Source organism: Adiantum capillus-veneris, chromosome 27 (genome assembly GCF_014529385.1).
Source record: "Adiantum capillus-veneris isolate H3 chromosome 27, ASM1452938v2, whole genome shotgun sequence".
NCBI lineage: Eukaryota > Viridiplantae > Streptophyta > Polypodiopsida > Polypodiales > Pteridaceae > Adiantum > Adiantum capillus-veneris.
This window is the reverse complement of record NC_140957.1, coordinates 4,595,058-4,600,825: the sequence shown is the minus strand read 5'-3', so window position 1 is coordinate 4,600,825 and position 5,768 is coordinate 4,595,058.

Here is a 5,768-nt window from a genome sequence, read left to right as displayed (position 1 = left end):
AGCCGGGTTGTAATATGGTAATCTCTGATTTGGCAAAGTCCTGGGCCAGTGGGCTTCAAGTTGTCAAGAGTAAGTATGTGTGCATTTTTTAATACATATGCGCACTTGCAACTCAGTGAGGTTTTCATACAAGTTAGTATGTGTTGTCTTTCTTTGTGTTTGCAGAGGAGCAGGATGTTGCAGTTGTTGACTAGCACGCCACAAAGTCGGCTGCAAGTCGAATATGGGACGTGGATGAGGTGACAAGGGAGATATCAAATGTTCTTCATGATCTGAAGCAAGGTAATTCTGTAGGGAAAGACAATGTGACGGGGCAAAGATGTGAGGCAACAGGTGACAGCAAAAGTAAAAGTGAGGAGGAGGCTAGAGATGATAAAAAGACAGGTGACAGCGAAAGTAAAAGTGAGGAGGAGGCCAGAGATGGTAAAAAGACTAAGGACAAGGAGGAAGGTAAAGTCCCTGTTGTTGTGGATCTGGATGCGGAGGAAAGCCAGGATACTGCCAACACAAAGCTCAAGGATGCAATGACCAAGAAGGGAGAGGAAGAACCCAAAGGGGTGAAGGAAGAAGCCATGAAGGGGGGTGTTGGGGAGGGGGTGGAAACCACAAAGGGGAGTGAAGGGGAGGCCAAAGAGGGGTCGGAAGGCAACAAAGATCGGAGGGAGGCCAAGGATGAGCAAGAAAAAGTACTTTCGAACGATACTGTTGTGGACAACACCGATAAGGGCGTTGACTTTACTGCTGCCGATGCTGTTTCGAAGCGGAGAGGTGATTCCCCTGATTCCGTGACCCTGCAGGAACTTTTCTGTTTGTAGAGAAAGAAGTGCAATCTCGTCCATGATCAATTATCCCATGCATGCAAACTGTAGCCAGTGTATTCCGCACTATGTGCTTTTTAGTGACCGAGTCAACTTGATTTTTTGGCCCTGGGCTTTATCTGTTCTCTCTATCTGGTTCTGTGTTGGTATGTTACCTTTCGTTACATTAGTGTTTCAGTTTTCCTCACTGTATGTGCATTACAGTACCAAATTTGGTACTTTTTGGTACTATTGAACTTGGGTGCACGTTTGTCCACTATTACAGTACCAATTTGGTACTTCTTGAACTTGCTATTTTGGATAGTCCTTATCATTTGTGCAATACCGTACCAAATTTGGTAGTTTTTGGACCAGTTTTTTGTTTTAGATAAGATGTTTGCACTGTGTATTTGTCCCCACTCATTATGTCTGTTGGTGCTTTAGGAAGTTGGTGGCTAGACGAGACACCGGCAGGCACATTGCTGCAGCTTGATGTGGCTGCTGGATGCGGGCGAATGATTGTGCTTGATCTTAATGGCGTGCTACTAACCAGCTGCTGCAGTGAAATCCATGAGGAACTTGAGTGCCTGCCACAGGAGCACACGCCATGGGTAGTCTATCTCCAAAAGGATATAATTTGTCTTGTAAGGCCAACGGATGCGGAGCAGTTCATCCTAAGGCTTAAAGAGAAAGCCATCCTAGTGTTGTGGTCCTGCTGTAGAAGGGAAAAACTGTTACACATGGTGAACGCGTGCTTCCCCAACCATAGAAGGGAAAAATATTTTGTAGGTAAAGCATGCCCGCTTTGAATGTTGTAGGACATAAGTTATGCATACCTCTAACCTCGTTTCTTGGCATTAGCAGATATTCTCTCCCAAGAGGACTGTGAAATATGGCGGCCCGTATGTCGGAGGTGCCGGTTGTGCCCAAACACATGGGCGATAAGCCCGTTTTCCTGAAGAAGCTACGGACGCTGTGGGCAAGGCACTCGAAGTACGATGCCAGCAACACTATTCTTGTAGATGATTGTAGATACAAGTCTCTTAAAAATGACTATGAAAACTATATGGCAATCTGATCATATGATCCCATGCTAGTAGGAACCGATTACCCGTTTTACTTGCTGGATTTTGTTTGCCTTGGTTGCTCGGGTGGATAAGGGATCGGTACCCAACAACGTACACTCGCAAAAAACCCAGTCTTTGACAATGAAGACGATATTTCTGGGTACATTACTGATTACTTCATACAGATGGAGGGGTACTCCTATAAATTTGATCCCCCGAGGTAGGAGATTGCCATAATCATGTAAATAGTGGAATTTTGTAACCCGCTACTATATATAATGGAAAACCACTTTTCTTGTTCAGACTGTCTTGGTATCTTGATCTCTACTATTGAAACCTCTAACTAATTCCGTTGAAACCTCTTGGAGCTAACCAGGTTGCCCAACATTTTAATTTTTGAGGCAGATAGCATCTATGTTTGGCATACCTTTCATGTTATCAATGTAGTTCTAGACATTGCTCAAGGTGGTCGTATCAAATACGAATAGACAAACTGAAAAATACCAAGAAATAAAGTAAACCATAAGTGATACAGCAAGTTCAAGAAGTACCAAATTGGTTCTGTAATAGTGGACAGACCTGCACCCAAGTTCAACAGTACCAAAATGTACCAAATTTGGTATTGTAATAGTGGACAGTCGTGCACCCAAGTTCAGCACAGTACCAAAAAGTACCAAATTTGGTACTGTAATAGTGGACAGACATGTACCCAAGTTCAACAGTACCAAAAAGTAGAGATATAGTGAGGACAACTGAAACAGTAATGTAATGAAAGGTAACATATCAACACAGAACCAAATAGAGCAATAAAGTAAACCATAAGTGATACAGCAAGTTCAAGCAGTTCCAAATTGGTACTGTAATAGTGGACAGACGTGCACCCAAGTTCAACAGTACCAAAAAGTACCATACTGTAATAGTGGACAGACATGCACCCAAGTTCAACAGTACCAAAAAGTACCAAATTTGGTACTGTAATAGTGGATAGAGAAGCACCCAAGTTCAACAGTACCAAAAAGTACCAAATATGGTACTTTAATGCACATATAGTGAGGACAACTGAAACAGTAATGTAATGAAAGGTAACATACCGACACAGTACTAGATAGAGAGAACAGATAAATCTTAGGGCCAAAAAATCAAGTTGACTCAGTCACTAAAAAGTACATAGTGCAGAATACACTTGGTACTGTTGACTACCAAATTTGGTACTATTGACTACCGGATTCAGTCGTTCAATCAGGGCTTCTCATTGCCCTCAAGTCACATGGACGCACCTTCGCCACTCTCATCATCATGATATGGCATGCTATTGTATATCCTCTCATATACTTCAGTAGACAACTTGTATTGTAAAATTTGACCTAGGGATCCTACAATAGGCTCCATCGGGAAACGTATGGCCCTAACAAGATGTGAGTAGAACATTACCGGAGATGTGTGATCCAATAGCCGGTATGTATCAGCTTTTCCTTCAACTTGGCCATAAAAAAATCCTTCAACAACCTTCCCTCCTCTAACAATTTTGTTATGCCACTTATCCTTTTGTGCTTTCACCGTTTGGTACAACACTTCTGTGCATTTGATAATGTAGAAGTCTTTGTTTTCCTCAGCTGCTTTCACTGCAAAATTATCCCCTATGGACAACATGCCACTTAACATTTCAGGGCATCCTTCATATAGTGGCAGGTTGGACACTTGGCTCATCGGAATAAATGTTGAATCTCCACCCTCCTCCTCGTCATCTGATTTGTCATCCCTAATTGTATCCCCGGACTCTGGCAATGGTTTGATGCAAACATATTTCCATTCTTCAATGTGCATTCTGTTCCTTCATCTTCTCCACAACCCACGCATACACGGATCACAAAAGCATGAAAGTGATCGAAAGCGTATGGCGGTGCGGTTGTCTTGTGAATAGCCATCAACACAATGAAATGAGTGTGAGCCAACGATGCACTCACAGTCCCATTGCAGATTGCGCTGCACTTCATCCGCGCCAATAAGCCAAAAGACTCTTTGCGTATTACACCTCTGAGACTGTTCTCTTGGCTGAAAAGTTGCTTTCAAAAAGTTGACAACATCGGTTGCACACTTCATACGCTAGCCATCTGGTTTCAATTCCTCATGCGTCAAAGTTCTCTTGATGACTGCCCCTGTCCCATCATGCTCACCTTTTCCATGGCCGGATGCAGAGAAGTTATGCATCATGTGCAAGCCTGTCATTTGATAGTACCTGGCCACAAAATAGTAAGGTCTGCGGGCCTTGAATTGTGAAGTAGCACCATCTGACCAAACCCAATGTTGTTGCAGAGAATGTCAGCAAGAAACAATGTTGTACAAACAATGTGTCATGTTGCTTGTCATCCGATATGTAGAAGTGTAGCGTCTTCTGTGTACCACCTGCTGCATTTCTTAAATAAATGATGTGCACAAGTATTGTGACTTGGGTAGACCACCAATGCACTGACTAAATTTCTTATGAACTTTAAGGGAATAATTCTCCGCAAAGTCAATAACAGATACTACAAAGTTGCTAGGAAAGTCCTTGAATTGTTGGGCTTGCCAGCGGAAGACAAAGTTGTGCTTGATGAAGCCTGTCAGATGGGCTGAAAATAGGCTAAGAAAAGTCCCACTTTTCATCCGTTGCACAATCAAGTCCTTTCTCTTCTTCTCACTCCCACCTTCATGAACCTGTCCTGTTCCAACCTCCATGAAAACCTTCACAGACACCTCCTTGCTATCCTCTGCTGTCTCATCAGGACAAAATGTCAACCTCCGTACTCCACATTGTGAGCAGTCCCCCATCAAGCATTTCTTTGCATGGTATTCACAATTTGGAGGCTTTGGGCACATGATGGATTCCCACGTAACGGTGATGTTTTGACACACTGCTTGGTTTGCAAAACACGTTCCTCTCTCATCACCTCTGCAACAAACAGAGCAAGTGCAAAGGTGACCTTTCCCGTGGTGCCCAAACTTGTTCTACCGCATTTGATTAAGGGCCTCTTTGAAATAGAGCATTTGCCGCACATGAACCACACAGCAACAGGTATTATGTCCTTTAACTTCCGTACAAAGTATGGCTTCAATGCCTCAAAGCATCTAAGAGACACTACCACTGTTGGGTGAGCCTTCTTGAATCTTTGGTACAGCTCAACCTATGGCACAAAAACAAAACGATTCAAAAAAAACCAACTTCATAGTACTGGTAAAATTCCACTACTATAGTAGTGCCAAAACTGGCTTTAGACAGTTCCAAATATGGTACTGTAATAGTGGAAGACGTGCACCCAAGTTCAACAGTACCAAATTTGGTACTGTAATAGTGGACAGACGTGCACCCAAGTTCAACAGTACCAAAAAGAACCAAATTTGGTACTGTAATAGTGGGCAGACGTGCACCCAAGTTCAACAGTACCAAAAAGTTCCAAATATGGTACCGTAGATTTGGTATTGTCGTTAGGCTTTGGTATTCTATAGATATTATTTGGTACTCTACATATAGGCTTTGGTACTATTAGAAGTGTGGGGTACCCTGTAAATAGACTTTGGTCCTATAGTGGTAGACTTTGGTACTCTACAGATAGGATCTGGTACTCTTTAGAAAGGATTTGGTACTCTACAGATATTCTTTGGTGGTATCCGATGAGTTTGGTACTCTACATATAGGCTTTGGTACTATCAGAAGTGTGGGGTACCCTGTAAATAGACTTTGGTCCTATAGTGGTAGGCTTTGGTACTCTACAGATAGGATCTGGTACTCTTCAAAGAGGATTTGGTACTCTACAGATAGTCTTTGGTGGTATCCGATGAGTTTGGTACTCTATAAATAGACTTTGGTTCTCTATACATAGGCATTGGTACCGGATAAATAGGTTTTGGTACTCTGTTGAGAGGGTTT